The sequence below is a fragment of the Kogia breviceps genome, chromosome 10, assembly GCF_026419965.1.
Source record: "Kogia breviceps isolate mKogBre1 chromosome 10, mKogBre1 haplotype 1, whole genome shotgun sequence".
Taxonomy (NCBI): Eukaryota; Metazoa; Chordata; class Mammalia; order Artiodactyla; family Physeteridae; genus Kogia; species Kogia breviceps.
In genome coordinates this window covers 106936652-106953449 of record NC_081319.1, presented here as the reverse complement: position 1 = coordinate 106953449, position 16798 = coordinate 106936652, and the positions used below count along the sequence as shown (strand labels likewise).

Below are 16798 nucleotides of genomic sequence, written 5' to 3'. Positions count from 1 at the left end.
TGGCTACTGTGAAAAAGATAAGAAATGACAAATGCTGGTGAGGGTGTGGGGAAAAGGGAGCCCTCATGCACTATGGGCGGGAGTGTAAATTGATGCAGCCACTATGGAAAACAGTTTGGAGGTTCCTCAAAAAATTAAAAACAGAACTACCATATGACCCAGCAATCCCACTCCTGGGTATATATCCAAAGAAAATGAAAATGCTAATTCAGAAAGATACATGCACCCATGTGTTCACTGTAGCATTATTTACAATAGCCAGGACATGGAAGCAACCTAAGTGTCCATCAACAGATGAATGGATAAAGAAGATGTGCTGTATATATACAATGGAATATTACTCAGCCATAAAACGGAATAAAATTCTGCCATTTGCAACAACAAGGGTGGACTTGGAGGGTATTAGGCTTAGTGATAGAAGTCAGAGAAAGACAAATGCTGTATGATATCACTTATGTGTGGAATCTAAAAATAAAATGAGTGAATATAACAAAACAGAAACAGACTCACAGATACAGAGAACAAACTAGCGGTTACCAGTGGGGAGAGGAATGAGAGCAGGGGCAAGATAAGGGTAGGTGATTAAGAGGTACAAACTACTAGGTATAAAGTGAATGATACAAAGATGTACTATACGGCCCAGGGAATAAAGCCAATATTTTATAATAACTTCATATGGAGTATATTCTATAAAAATATTAAATCACTATGTTGTACACCTGAAACTACTATAATATTGTAAATCAACTGTACTACAATAAAAAAAAGAAAAAAAAATAGTGGGTAGAGAAATGACTGGTGATTTTTTTCTCACCGCCCGCCTGAGTTTCTAATTTTGTGGCAGGTGTAGAAACGTGTGGCGCATTCCTTCCCCCGGGGGGCGGGGGCGGGTCCGGACACAAGTACAGCCTCTGGGGCCCGCTGGTCTGGGTTTGAATCCTGCTCCGCTCACCACGCTTGCTGTGTGCCTTGTACCCAGTCACTGTGTGCCTCGGCCTCCCCGTCTGTAAGGTGGGGGCATCCGGAGACGCGGTGGTTGTGAAGACGATGAACCAGCACCCGGGTCCGTGGAGGAGGGCCCGGCACCCAGGGAGCTCCGCCCCCATCACTCCCTCTGCAGGAGGGCAGGACCCGGCGAAACTTCCATCAAGACGCGGGTTGACGACGGAACGGTTTCATCGGCACAAGCCAGTGGCTCCGGTTCTCAGGCTGGGTTGTCGCCCAGAGGGCGGGGCCCGTGGGCACCGGGGACCCTCCTCGAGGGCAAGCGTGTCCTGTGATGAACACTCAACACACTCACAGGCGGCAGTGAACACTGTGGTTCTGGTTGAGAAAAGGGGACACGTTAACTGGGATGTGGGGTTGCGATGCCTCGGGAGCGGACGAGCCGGGTAGTTGGTCCGAGCCACGAAGTCCGGGGAGGGCGGTGCCCGGCGAGCGGCTGCCCGCATCTCGGGGCACCTGCAGGTCCAGCAGGGGCCGCTCTCCCAAGGGTGCGGGCAACCGCTTCCTGCCCCCGGAGGTTCCGTGCAGCCAGGGTGACAATCAGAGAACACGGCCCCTGTGAACCCGAACCCCAGGGTCGCCACTCACTGGCTCGGGAAGCGCAGGGAAACCCCTCAGCTTCCTGGAGAACTGGGCTCTCATTTGGAAAAGAAGGAAGCAGCGGGAAGACGTTTACCCACAGGCTGTCGTGAGGATTTAATGGGACGGTAAGGGAAGATGCCCGGCTCTCTGTGTGCACTTGGTGCTTGCGGACTGCTAAATGCTGGTATCACTTTACGGCTAACTTGGAGGTCAGTGTGCTCTGGGGGAACGGGCCCCGAGCCTATACCTCTTTCCTCCGGTTTTCAAAACAAAGTAGAAATCATCCACTAAGCAGAAAAGAGCAAGAAAAGACATCTCAGAATGAAGCAAATCTCCTACCATATCCTGGAAGAATTACGGTCGCAGGGAAGGTGCAGACTGTTTCATTTAAAGGAAATGTATATTCATTGAACTCTGCAAAGTTTAGACTAGGAACACTGAACACTGTGGCCAAAAGTGATTCTGAGTTTCTTATTCAAAGTCAGAGTCATCGGTACCGGCCTCGTTGGGACAGGAGCTTTACAGCTTCTGCTTTCAGGACAAGTTGGGAGGGCCGGTCCCATGTTCAGCCCTTCTGCCCGGAGCTCAGAACCGCCCTGGAGGCAGCCCTCGGGCAGAGCCCTCAGTCACGGGGAGGGTCCAGGGAGTACCCCGCCCCAACTAGAGATGTCTGGCTTTGCTTTGTGGGTAAACTCTAAAGGCCCTTTATCCTTTGGTGAGCGTTCTCATCTCTCCCTCAGGATGCGTGTGTGGGAGGGGATAGGGTTCCCTCTAAGTGTTTCCACCTGCACGCTCCAGAGCTCAACCCATCCTGTTTCACTTACGGCCTCAAATAATCCACATAAACACTTGATACATCAGGGTAATTTATGTGGTCTGCTTGTCTGGATTTCCCCAAGAAAGTCCACTCAAAATTCTCCCACATTTAGAGTGGGAATAACAAATCTGTTCTTTGGGTTACCAGGAAAGTATGCTAGTCAACAAAGAAATTCACATTCTCTGAAAGTATTGTGATTCACGTCTGTGCGAACATCACACTAACATTCACATTTACGAGAACGGTCGGAATGTTCCTGAGCGAGCCCTGCATTGACTTCTCACAGTCACCTGGATTCCTGTGTGTGAGCAATGCTTCTCAGACTTTGCCAGAATGTTCAGTGCCTGTCTGTAAATTGCATATGTGAATTTCCACAGAACATTTCCATTCTCCAGTTTATTCCTGAAGTAGTTCCCATACTGACATTTATATTCAAAGCGTTAAATTTAGTAGCATTAACTGTTACCTTAAACTCTGAATCAGGAAAAGATTAGTTTCTTATTCTTTATTGTGCACACGAGTCCATGATTTTAAGCTTTCCAAGCATATATGGTTTACTTAGCATTACAGGTCTTTACACTTGGAAAGGAGCTCAAACGTCACTTAGTTGGACGCAGCAGGAGAGTGTTAACTGTCTCCCTCAGACCGCGGGGTCTCACGCTCCTGCCGCAGTGCCGGGGTGTCCCTCCCTCAGAGGACAATTGCCTCTGGACAGTGGGGTTCAAATGCGAGAATTCGGGGGTCTGGGAGCTGAGAAAAGAAGATGGACTTTCTGCTGGGGACACTGTCCTCAGCCTCTGCTCCTTGCTCCCTCCTTTTCAAGGTTATTGTAGATGTTGAGCTGCACCCTGTCAGTGCACATCCCTTCCCATCCTAAGAGCATTCTCCTCTAAGAGTCTCTAAAACTCCCTGCGGGCCAGGTCCCTTGAGCTATGTCTCCGAACCCACCATTCGTCACGGGAATTGTGACCTCCTGCTTTCCAGTCTCCACGGCTTTGGGTGACGAGAGATATTTCTGAGGGTGCTTTGACTAAATTGTGAGATCAACTCCATTCCCATTTAACTCATTATCGATTGTGTTTTGGTTGATTTGATTTGGCCTCTCCCATTTCCAGATTTTTTTTAAAAATCTCATTTTATTCTCTATGGATTTTATTTTTAATAATAAGTTCATAGCATTTCCCCAAACCCAACAATGCCACATGGAAAACATGCTTTAGACTAAGAAAGCAATGAACATATTTTTCAGTGCAAAACCCAGAAGAGTTTATGACGGCAGCGGAACGCCTGTGACCACTGATTGCCAGCGGTAACTGGAGAATCTTCCAGTAAATGGATACTTAAACCGCACCTGCTCCAGCAGAGCTCCCTCCTTGCTCCAACAGCAACTACGACAGCTCCTGTCTTCCGCAGCCGCCCCCCGGGAGAGTGCTGGGAAGCCAGCCACCCCATCAGAGGGGTCCGACAGTGGCACGCGTTGCTTCCCGTGCACGCGCACCCCAACGCCTGGTCCCCGATGGGGTGGGGGATGTGGACGGGAGGGGTGAGGGGGTCGGCCTCGCGAGTGGGGACCTGCCGCCCCCAGGGTCCCACTCTGCTGCCAGAGCACGTCAGCCGCCCCCGCCCCGGCGGCGGGTCCGGCCCGCGCACCCCAGCCCCCCACGTTCAGACGGGCAGCCCCCCGACCCAACGGCTCAGACCCGATGCGAACGCGCCGCGTCCTCCGACGCCAGCGCCAGCGCCAGCGTTTGGGCGAGGCTGTGGCTACAAGGCGACTCGTGTCCCCTTTCAGCCGTCCCCTCTGCCCTGGGGCGTCCCTGTCCCTCCCTCCTGTCTGCTCTGAAAGCTCGGGGGCCTCGGGGTCACCCAGGTGACCGCACAGGGCAGGCTCATCCCTAAGGGCTGGGGACCGAGGCTGAGGGGGCTACGGGAGGGGCGCAACGGACTCGGGTCCTTCTCCGGGGTAAACCGGCTCCCTTCCCGGAGTACTTGCTCTTGAACCTCCGTTTGCAGGATGGCGAAGGACTCGGGGGCTCTCTGTGAGAAGGGCGAGCCCCGCAGACACCTGGGCGGGACCTGAGCACCCCCGCCAGCGCCCCTGCGGCGCGGCCCCCCGGGCGCTCCTTCCCGGGCAGGACGCGGCTCCAAGGCCCTCTCTTCGTTCGTCTTTGCGCAGCTGAGAAAGCGTGGGATTTTCGAAAGAAATCTCACTAAAACGTCACAGGAGAGCAAACAACGAATGAACAAAGAAGAGACAAAAAGCCTAAAAGCAGCCTTCAAAGTCCTACCGCGGAGGCCTCGGGGCTCACCTCCCGCCAAGCTCGCCCGCCGTCCGGCAGGCAGAGCCCTTCCCGAGCGGGTCCCCGGCTCCTACCCCAGCGGCCGTGTCGCGGGAGAGGGTCCTGCTGCCGAGGAGAGAGGGCATGAGACGAACGGTCGGGGCCACAGCCGCAAAATGCAGCCGCCCCCCATCACCTCTGGCGGGCCCGGGCCCATGCCCGGGACATGATTCACTTGGACCAGCCCCAGGGCCGTGGTCAGTAAGATGGAAATAAGCATAGTGCCTGCCGATGGGGAACGGACGTGAGGACGGCGTGGGAGGACACACGGGCAGTGCTGGGCACAGCGCTGACCCGTGGCCAGCCCTCCCGGAGGTGGGCTCTCGCCGTCACCAACAGCCCACGTGAGCCGGACTTCCCTGCTGCCCCAGCCTGGCTCCTAACAGGCAGTGGCGGTGGCGTATCAGGTGTGTGCTGGGTTCTGGACCCTGGCCTGGGCTCTGTGCCAGCCGCCAGTGACCAGCCGGCCCTCCCTCAGCTCATGGGGGCCCTCAGCCGAAGTTCTTTGTTCAGGAACAGGCACGGCACCCAAGTGAGAGCCACCGGGACCCAGTAGCCTCAACCCTAGCACTTTGGTTGGTCTGTTGGAAGGAAGTTTCTTTTTTTTTTTTTTTCTGCTGGGGTAAATGAGACTTATGTGGCCAGAAGGTTCAGCCAGCCCCTTGAGACCAGCAAGGGAGGGCCCGCCTGGCAAGTGAGCGCCTGCAAAGACGCAAAGCTGAGAAACAGGCACAGTGGTTGGTGGTCACATTGAAGCTGGGTTTGCCCTGGGGCTCGGCAGCTCTGGGAGACAGTTGGCTGCTTAGATTTTGGGCCCCCTCGGCTGCAAGCAAGTCTGGAGTGAGCTCCCCCAGAGCGAGGTGTGCTGTCTGGCCTGCAGTCTCCCTGGAAGCAAGCGGCCCCCGGGCCTTGATGATCCTGTATTGAAGGCAAAGGGTGAGCCCATAGATGTATGAGATAAAGCAGTGGGGCCACCTCTGTGGCCTGCGCTTCTCGATCCGGAGAAACAGCCAGAAATAAGAAATTTCTAACCATTGTCATGTGAACAGAGAAAAGTCACAAACACGACACTGAGCTATGAGGCGCCTCTGGGCCCTGGTGCCCAGCTACTGCCTGGGGACAATTTTACCTCAATAAAGTGAAGCCCCCAAATGTCAGAAAGGACCTGTGTCCCCAAGCGGTAGGTTTTGTAGAAAAGTATTTGGTGACAATAGAGCTGATTGGTAGCTGGTGGCTGCTCCAGCTAACACTCTGCCCTCTCTACCCTGTGTTCAAGCAAATGGCGGATCCCGATAAAATCATCCCCCAAAATATGAGTGATAAGCCAAAAGAATACGAAAGGACCATGTGCATAAACATGACAAATTTTTAAGTAGAAGGAAAGGAAAATTAGAAGCAAAGAGCAAAGAAGAATACACTTAAAAAGAAGAATCATTGCAGGCAATAAAAGAAGATTTTAGGAAAATACTTCTCCATTCTCTCAAATAAATTGAAGAATAAATAGCTTTGGGGAGGAGTTGACTGAGAAATACCTTAAAAAAGAGATACAGAGAACATAAAAGGAGATTGCAGAACCCAGAAAGGCAATTGAGGATAACAATATAACTGTTAACAGGAAAAAGATGGACAGCTTAGAAAACACTGGAATATACACCCCTGAACATAGTCAGTAGTATGAGAAAATCACCCAGACTAAGGGAAATAAAGAGCTAGTGAAAAAAGATAAAATGAAAACTGTATAAAGCCAGACAGAAAAGAACTAAACTGAGTATAATTGGTATTCCTGAAGACTGAAGAGAATAAACAGGAAAGTAAAAGCATTCAAATATAATAGAATGAAACATTTCTAAAATAAATATAAGACCTGAAACTGAAGGTGAAAAGGGCACATGTTGTACCAGGAAAAAATAATGACACCGAATTACAAACACTGAGTCATATCTTGGTAAAGTTATAGAGATTTAAGGATAAAGAGTAAACATCCAGCAAAAAGCAAGGCACTTGTGAAGATGAACCTCAAACTTCTCTTGTAGGAACACTTGATGCTTCAAGAGGAAGTGAAAATGCTTTAGGATTCCAAAGGGGGAAAGCGTGGCCTAAGTGTGACTGGTAATTTCTACACAGTTAAATTTTAATTCGTCATATAAAAACTTAGGCATATAATAGCCCAAGACATTTTTGGAAAATTACTTGGTGATTGTATTTACTGAGAGAGGAATTGAAATAAAGAACGCAGGGATTCAGAAGGAGCAAAAAGAAAGAACACGTGTGGATGTTATCAATAATTACAAGGAGAACCAAATGTACCTATTTAATAGGATCAGACCAACTGTCAATTTTCTAAAGACTGTACTTTTTAGAAGAGTTTGGGGCTCAGAAGAAATCAAGAAGAAGGTGCAGAAACTTCCTCCGGGCGCGTGCCTCCAGCCCGTGCAGTCTCCCTACTGTCAACATGTTCACCAAGGATGAGCTATATCGACACACCGTAATCACCCAAACCCATACTTTACCTAACGTCCACTCTTGGGGGTCTAGGTTGTATGGCTTTGGATGCATGTATGATGACAGGTTTCCATTATTATAATCTCACAGACAGTACTCTCGCTGTCCTAAAGCTCCTCTGTGCTCCCCCATTCATCCCTCCCTCTTCCCCACCCCCAAGCCCTGGCAGCCCCTGGTCTTTCTACTGTCTCCATAGTGTTACATTTTGGGGAATGTCATATAGTTGAGATCATACAGTCTGGAGCCTTTTCAGATTGGTTTCCTTCATTTAGTCATATGCATTTAAGGTTCCTCCACAGCTCTCCATGACCTGATAGCTCATTGCTTTTTAGTGCTGAGTAACGTTCCGTTGTCTGGATGGACCACAGTTCATTGATCTAGTCACCTGCTGAAGGACATCTTGGTTGCTACTAAGTTTGGGCCATTGCGAATAACACTGCTATGAATATCCATGTGCAGGATTCTGTGTGGACATGAGATTTCAACTCCTTTGGATAAATACCAAGAAGCGTGACTGGTGAGTCACCTGGTAAGAGCACGTTTAGTTCCGTGAGAAACCGCCACCTTGTCTTCCAGAGTCGCTGCACCGTTTCACACTCCCGTCGGCCAGAATGCGTTGCTGCCGCCCCATGTCCCCCCAGCATTCGGTGCCGTCAGGCGTCCGGATTTGGACGGTGCTCCTAGGCGTGTCGTGGTGTCGCACTGTTTGAATGAACTCTGTCAGCGTTTAAAACTTAATAGCAAGTCTGGTGACAAACAAATTATCAAGGAATGAGGAGAAATCAGGTGAAAAACTGAGAGAATTAAAGTGACATAGGAGAACATAAGTATTATAATTCTTCACACAGTAAAAGTAATTCTAATGTAGCTTAAATATCTGGAAATGCAGCCGGAAAGAGCCGGGAGGAAACTTCAGTGCTCTTATGTCCTCATATGTAATATCAGGGAATCTATAAAATTACATTTGTTTTTTAAATCCAAAGTTTAAAAAAAATTTACTGAAAGAGTAAATGAACGATAAGGAGGATGATTTTGGTGGCCAGAAAATTTGAAATCGGGGTGGATGGATTTTTTACAGCTTTATGTCAACTTTAGCCTCCAGCTTATAGCTTATTTCTGTACTTACTTTGGTTTCACAGAACCGAGAAACTCCTGTTACATACAGATAATTCCCTACAATCGAATTCTTTTAAAAAAATTTAACAGCCAGGCTTAGACTCTCAGGGAACTCGGATCGGCCTGGTCTGGAAGCTTGAAGTCCAAGTACTGAACGCCTGTGTCAGGCTGAACATCTACATTCCCAAGTGGACAAACTCTCGGCTGAGAAGGAAGCCTTGCCAGTTACCCAGTGTCATTTGATGGAAAAATGCCTTTCAGATATGCCCAGTCAGCTTGGGCTGTCGTAACAAAACCCCACAGGTGGCACAGCGTACACGACAGGAATACTTGTTTCTCGCAGTCCCGGAGACGAAGCCCAAGGTCAAGGTGGGCAGCTGTCACCCGGTGCGGCCCCTCTCCTCGCCGTGCGGCCGCTGCCTCCTTACCAGGTGCTCACGCGGCCCAAAGCAGCCTCTCGCCGTCACTCCTTCGCCCTCTACGTAAATCACGCTGAGCTGCTTGTTTTCACCTGTCAGACTGGCAAACGTCGGGAAGCCTGAAAACGTTCCCTGTATGGTGGGTGTGGATACAGGAAAGGTCTGCTGCGGGTGGGCATGCGGTCCGGGCCACCCTCGACAGTGGGCGCCTGAGACCCCATCACAGCTGTAACTCGCCCGCCCCCTGACCCAGCCACCCCACTTCTGGGGATTCACCCCGCAGGGATGCACGTCCCCGTGTTCCATGAGGTCTGTACCAGCTTGTTATTCATTGCATCATCGTCTGGCAGCAAATGTTGGGAGAAAATATGCATGTCCCACGTGAGAGCGGTGAAATAAATGGGTGCCCGCAGAGGACGTGGCCCGTGAAATAAACAGGGAGAAAGCTCCCACGGACAGGCGTGGATCCATGCCCCAAACCCACTGCAAAGGTTCCTAAAAGAGCCTGATTTACCAGTGTGTATCATTTATTTTTCTTTAAAGAGAGGGAAACATGCATAAAATATCTCTGGAAAGACAGACACTTCCAAGGGGGGTGAAGGAGAGGCTTGTCTCTCCATACATTTCTGGGTCAATGTTATTGTCATAATGTTTACTTTTTAAAATAATTTGTATTCCTTATTTCAAAGTTAGTTTTAAAATGTATGAAATGAAGCAAATAAAAACTATCCCTTCGTAAGACTGGCAGGCCCTGTGGGCTCTGGGAGGTTTGGACCTGCCATCAATGTGGTGACTTCTGTTCTTCTTTGAGCCGCCGATTTAGCCGTCAGGCCACGGGATTTTAAATCTACTGGGTTTATTTGAGGCTCTATTAAAAATGATCCAATACATGAAAAGTTCTCCCTCTCTTGTCTTTGTTTACAAAATAATAAAAATCCCTTTCATGTACTAGGTGAGAATCCCACACGCAAATGAAAGTTTCTCTGCCTGAGTCTTCACTATTTCAAAGAATAACTGAAAGTTTTGCCAAACCTGTCATCTTAACCAGCTGAGCTATAAAGATTTTATATAATCCCATCATCCAAGCAAATCAAGAACAGTGAACATTTTTGCTATAGTTTGCATTGCATCCCGTTTTCAAGTGCCATGTTGGGACCCATTGCTGAGTGACAAAGTTTGTTGGGTCACAAATAGCTTTTTGAGAAAATGAAGTACAATAGAACACAACAGAATAGAAAATATCCACGAATCACACATAATAAAAGTACGTTCTGGGCTGTGGTGAAGATTGTATTTCTTGCATCCCAGGTGCGGAGGGTTCTGAGGACACAGTGATAAACGGGACTGACCCTTTTCCAGCCCTAATAGGCTTTACAGTCCACGGGGGAGAGGCAGGCAATACAGAAGCAAGAAATAAATAAGCCAGAGCAGATTATAAACAGCGCCCGGAAGGAATCAAGGAGATGCTGGGCGGAGGTACGGGGTGGAAACGCCTTACTTACATGCAGGACCCACAGACGGCCGCCCTGGGAGGTGATGTTTAGTTCCACGTAGAGGATGCAGGCAAGCTGCGTGTGAAGGTCCCGGAGAAGCAGCTCCCGGCACAGGGCACGCAGGTGCGGACCCAGGCCGAGGAAGGGTAGGGGGTGTTCTAGGGATGGAGGCCTTGGGAATGTAGCAGGGCAAGGCAGTAGAGAGGTGAGCTGGACCGGGCCAGCCGTCCCGGGCCAGGGGAAAGGATTCGGTTCTAAGTTCCGCGTGAGGCTATGGAAGGACTTTCAGTTTAAAAATATCATCCTGGCTTCTCAGCCTAGGATGAACTGGAAATAGGTCAGGGTGGCTTCTCCAGGGGGCTTCAGGGGAGCGGAGAAGAGGGGTGGAGGAATCTGCCCTTGATTTGGAGGTGGGCTGGCAGGGCGCCAATGCAGGGTGAGCAGCAGGGAAACGTAAGATGACCAGCCTCACGGCTTTGACAGCCGGCGACACCGGTACCATTGGCTGCAGTTTTGTAGCCACATCTGCTCGTCAACAGACTTGATAAAACGTCAGTGGCCTGACGGCGTGACGTGCGATTAGCTTTGGCCTCAAGGACTGTGCTTCATACACGATGTGCTAACTTTACTTCAGATGACATTCTAAGCGTATGTTCACTGTCACATTTAAATATCGTGTATACAGTTGACCTTTGACCAGCACAACTTTGAACTGTCCACTTACGCGTGGATGTTCTTCGGTAAATACACGTACGTACTGGAAATGTATTTTCTCTTCCTTATCATTTTCTTAACATTTTCTTTGTTGTAAGAGCACAGTAGATAATACACAGAACACAAAATAGGTGCTAACCGACTGTTTGCGTGATCGGTAAGGCTTCAGGCCAACAGTGGGGTATTAGCAGTTAAGTTCGTGTGGGGGCTCAAAGCTGCAGGCAGATTTTCGGCTGCACAGAGGTAAGTGCCTCTGACCCCAACACGGTTCAAGGGTCAATTGTTCATAGATTTCGTACGACTTTGAGTTATTCGATTTATGCTGAAAACCTTAGAGCCCTGTATATGTAGAGTTTTCATTTGACCTGATAGCTTCAAATGATGTTTCATGTTGGCAGGACCCGTAGAGCTATTTTCTAAAACTACATAAAATAGTAAGAACGTGAGCGATTTGATCATCTTGGAAGGTGACTCCTCATGAAAAATACGTTGTAGCTTATTCCTCATTTCTCGTCACGTTGGTTTGACGTCCTGCTCTGGCAGCGTGGACACAGCTGGGACATCAGTGCTATGTGGTGTGATGTGTTATTGATCTGGAGTCTGGTTAACCTTTCACATGCATTTTCAATTTGAAAAAATATTTGAGCTTTTAATAATAATCTGTTTCTAATTTTAAGCAAAAATTTTTAAATATTTTAAAAATAAAAAATGATGAAAGAGTACCACTTATAAATATTAGAATGGAAATATCCCAGTCTCTCCACGTTTATAATAATTCTGTCCTCTATATCATAGTGAAACAAAATAACATTCCAAACTGCACTTAAACGGTACCTTATACCAGGACCTCAGGAGAACATGTGGTGCTGGGTTCAGTTATTATCAGGGAGTGATTATGAACTGAAGAATTCCTGCCCGAGCAGGTGTCCTGGGCTTATCCTGGCCTTTAGTAGAGAGGAGGCCCGTGGGCCGCTCAGGCTGAGGCCTCCACGGGCCTCCACTTAAAACAAGATCGATGCAGGGTTGCAATTGTTAATCACCAATATGTAGATACCAAGTTCAATTTTAAATATAGGTATTGGGAGAAAGGAAATTTTAAAAGTCTTTTTTTTTTTAAAAAAAGGACTTAAACTAGAAGCCCAAGCCATTACATCTGAGGACTCTTGCTCTTTCCTTTGGCTTTCAGTTAAAAATCTATTTTTCAAAATTAAATTGGAAGAGGATGTTTGCAGAACCACTGAAGCACATCTCACAGCCCAAATGTTCCAGGGACATGGTTCAAAAACCACAGAAACACACAGTGCCTAGAAATCGAGATATTGATAAGTCAGGAGGGCAGAGGAAGCATTAGAAGCTGCTCTGATGACCCCCTCCCAGGCCCCCACCCATCTCAGGGGTGCTCGGGCTAGGAGTCAAATCATGTCTGCCATTTCTGTGCAGTTTCAGAAGGGCAAGCAAGAGAGGCGGCGGCCCAGATGTTGCCTCTCTGTGACTGCTGGCCCTTGGGCAGATAGAGTCCCCCCAGGCTCAGTTTCCTCGTCCGCTAACACCAGTCCCACAGGGCAGTTCTGAGCAGAAAATGAGGAAAATTGTGTAACTGGCCCCGGACACCGCCTGGCTTGTAGGAAGTAGTCACTGACTAGCAGACGTGTTAATCAATCAGTCGGCAGGGAGTAGTCTGTGTCTCCAGACGCAACGTTGAGCGTAAGAGCTGGAGCAGCACACCAGGTGGCCCGCAGAGGCCTGGCCACCAGGAAGTCAGGTCCACAACGGGGGAGGGTGGGGAACGCAAAGGAGAGGATGGCGGTCCTGGGGCCAGGCTGTGCCGGGCTCAGAGTCGGGGGTTTTGTCTGAAGGACAAAGCACTGAAACTCGCATTCAGATGTCACGTGCCTGGTCCCCTACTTCATTTCTGAGCCGTTAGTTTCTTGGGGCAGAGCTGGGCTGTGGTTCTCAGTTAAGGAGGGTCAGAGTTGGCAGCTGGGAGCTGGACTCGGGTGTACCTGGGGGACACGCCTGGCCTCTCTGTATGTGAACGGAGCCCCATGTCAGTGCGGCTCCGAAGGAAGAGACCATGGCCAGTGACCAAGATGGGAGAAGGGCCTGGAGAACCTCCGTCACAACGTGCACAGACAGCCCTGCGCTGAGGCCCAGCCGTCCCTGACCGGACCCTGGAGGTCTCTGGTTTTAACTGCTTCCTGTTCAGTTAGTTCGTTCACAAGCGTGTTTTCTTAAGTGCTTTTCACCCATGAGTTTCAACATAGTTTTTCCCAGTGATATTTAACCAACTGACTAAACGATTGTTTTCCTGAATTCAAACTTAGGTTTTAAGAGCTATAAACAACACCCGATATCTACTGGTCCTCGAAGCATATATGTAGGTATGTGTGTATGCATGTAGGTATATGTATATATGTGCAAATATGCATATGTGCATTATGTGTAGTGTAGGTATGTGTATATATGTACGCGTGCAAATGTTTATATGTGTGTATTATGTACATGTGTGCGTGTGCACGCACACACATATGCACGTGCATGTGTTGCGGTGTAGGTATGCATGTATATACACACACGTGTATGTACATGTGCACATATGTATGCACGTGGATGTGCGCATATGACGTGCATGTTTTTGTATATGTGCGTGTGTGTGCATGTGTCCGTGTGTATGCATGTACGCGTATATGTGTATATGTATGTGTGTATATGTGTATGCATGTGCATATAAAGCACTCTATCCCCCGCCCTGCCCTGCCCCGAGACAGACGTGGTTCCCTTTCACCTGCGTGAGAAACCCCGAGGCACCAGACTCGGAACCCGTTCCTCAGCACAGCTGTCAGCATCCCCGCTCCCTTCCCGGGAAGCTTAACAGTTGTGGAAGAAGCTAATCTGCTTTCCCACCTACAGAAACAGGTGAGGCAGGCCTCCTTGTCTGAATCCCTCCCGGAGAGAAGTTAAGTGCCCAACGCCCAGGCCTGCCTAGGGCTTGGGGTGATGGGCCTTGTGCCGTCCACATGGGAGACAGGTGGGTAACCTGCAGTTGGCATCTGACCTACCGGACGCCTGTGTGCATAACCCGAGTTCCAGGAAGAAAAAAAATCCCCGGGAAACCGAGCCAAGGGGTGGGGATAAGGAACAAAGGACGAGCTCGGACCCGGGCAGCGGAGCTGGCGGCCGCGTGAACCGCCACCCACGCGGCCTGTGCTGCTGTGTTTGCTCGGTGCTCTGGCTGCAGGGAGATACCGGATTCCTGAGGGCGGCCCCACCCGGCCCGCTGAAAGTCATCCCGTGCCCTGGGGGGCACGACCCCTGCCCAGCTGCTCTCGCCGCCGCCCGGGCCGCAGGCCCTAGCCCCTCCATTTCAGGACAGCTGCTGCTGCTGGCTTCACTCGGCATTTCTCAAGCCCTAGGGGGACTCTCAGCGGTCTGTCTGCAGGGAAGGTGCTGTGATCAAAAGGACAGGATGATTAAAAGAAGAGAGAGAGAGAGAGAGAGATGGCTGGAATCCAGCTCTGAACGGTCTCCTCTCAACCACTTTTAAGTGTACAGGTTAGTGGCATTAAGTACATTCGGGCTATTGTGCAACCGTCACCACCACCATCCTCAGAACTCTTTTCACCTTGTAAAACTGAAACTCTGTCCCCATTAAACACTAACCCCCGTTCCTCTCCCCCTGCCCCTGGAAACCACCCTCTGTCTCTGAATTTGATGACTCCAGGGACCTCGCGTAAGTGGAATCATATGACACAGGCCTGTTTGTGATTGGTTTTGTCACGGAGCACGATGCTCTCGGGGCCATCCGTGCTGTAGCCTGTGGCCGAACTCCCTTCCTTTTTAAGGGCAGATACTATTATGTTCCATTGTGTGGACGGACCACATTTTGTTTACCCACTCACCCACTGATGGACACATCCCAGCCTTTGGATACTGGAAATAATGCTGCTGTGAACCTGGGTGTGGAAATAGCTTCTTGCTTTTTAAATCCCACCACCTATTGGACAAATCTCACCACGTGGCATCCAGCTGCCTGGTCAGGGTCCTCAGGGCCACTCTCAGGTCTTGTCTGTTGTTTCCTTTTACGGGGACTGTGGCAGGAGGTCCTCATTAAAGATGGTTTTGATTTTCTCCCTGACTTTCCAGAAGTTAGGGGGGGTCATTAACTGGGGCTTTCTTGAGAATTGTCTTTCCAATTCCTTTAAGGTTTACACCAAAGCTCTGACTCGTATCAGGGATGAAAATCTTGATTGAAAATGAGTTAAAGTGATGTGTCTAAATGAAAAAAAAAAATAAGAGTTTGAATATGGTGTAAGACAATGATGCTTTCTTGGCTTAGCTGAAATGAGTCTGAAAGCCTAAATAATCAAAGATCTGGGCAAACAAATGTAGGAAGGAAGGCTTATATGGGAAATCAGCAGCAGGGGAACACAAGGACTGCACAGGAACTTTCAACCTAGCAAGAAATGAAACAGGATATTTATGTAATTTCTTAAAAGCACACTTTGTTATTTTTTTTTAAAAGCATGAAATATGTATCAAAGTATAAATAACGCACGACGATTTCAGAGTTGGTATAGCTTTTCCTTGGGGTGATGGACAACAGCTTTATGGGCGCAGCATTCACGTGATAATAGGATAGCAGGTCATCGTTGCATCCCGGGCAAAGCGTGGCTGGATGTGGATGCTGGGGGACGGGGTTTAAATCCCTATCTGCTACCGGGGTCAACTAATTCCCCTCCCTGAATCTATTTCCATTACTGTAAAATGGAGAAAATGACTTTTTAAAAAGCTCACAGGGAGGGCTTCCCTGGTGGCGCAGTGGTTGAGAATCCGCCTGCCGATGCAGGAGACACGGGTTCGTGCCCTGGTCCGGGAAGATCCCACATGCCGCGGAGCAACTAAGCCCGTGAGCCGTGGCCGCTGAGCCTGTGCATCCGGAGCCTGTGCTCCGCAACGGGAGAGGCCACAACAGTGAGAGGCCCGCGTACCGCAAAAAAAAAAAAAAAAACTCACAAGGATAGTTTGAGCATTAAACAGCACGTGTTTTAAAGCGTCTGGCCCACGGCCTCTCCTTCCCATCCCCGAGGGGTGGGTTTCACTGGTCAGGCAATGACGCCTGTGTCGTCAGCGTTGAAAAAAGTCATTTCGTCTGAGCCAAACTAGGTCAGTCGCTAAGTAAGAAAAAAAAAGATACTCTGGCAAATGAATGATTCAAGAAAGAGGTCCGGCCCCAGCAGATGTGCCTTTGGTTTTCCATCAAAGGTCCCCGTCTGCAGGGCAGGTCAGCACGTTGAGGCCAGCTATGTGCAGGGAACTGTGTGAGGATTTGTTTTTCCCTCTGGGTTCTTTGGCGTTTGGTCTTTTACCAAAACACTTGTGTCTCTGGGGCATCTTTCGGTCCCAGCTGCATTTAAGCGAACCCCTCCCACGCTGTGTGGTTCTCTTGGGGGCGTAGCTGTCCCGTGATGCTTACAGCTGTGTCGGCTTTTTGCTTTCTCATGCCGCTTGCAGCTCTTTGTATCGTGCACACAGTGAGGAAATGCAGGATGCTGTTTAGAAACGCTCTGGTCCATCCACTTCTTCGTATGATGCCCTGGAGACGCGTCTGGTTGCCAGTGCTAAGCCGTGAAGCGGGTACCTTCCTCGGGAGACAACTGCTAGGTGTGGACCATGGGGAGGATTAGCCCAGAAAACCGGGACAGGAATCCGGAACCTGCGTCCTAAAATCATCTCTTAGCCCTGGGCGCTTGCTGAATGACAAACAGCACCCGCGAGCAAGCCGTCCTGAGCGTGCAACACCGTTTCTAATGT

General features: G+C 49.5%; 1 long non-coding RNA gene across 3 annotated transcripts in view; it reads left to right on the top strand.

Annotated features, from left to right (window-relative positions):
- Window positions 1-16798, top strand: part of LOC136792054 (uncharacterized) — a 298855-nt gene that overhangs the window by 220487 nt on the left and 61570 nt on the right. The window contains exons 2-3 of one of the 3 annotated variants that reach the window (XR_010835209.1): window positions 13312-13368; window positions 13756-13903. The exons of 1 other annotated variant lie outside the window; for it this stretch is intronic. This is a non-coding gene — a long non-coding RNA (uncharacterized lncRNA). Of the gene's footprint in view, window positions 1-13311; window positions 13369-13755; window positions 13904-16798 lie in introns of those variants that run through there. One more of the 3 variants, XR_010835208.1, reaches the window with a different exon arrangement.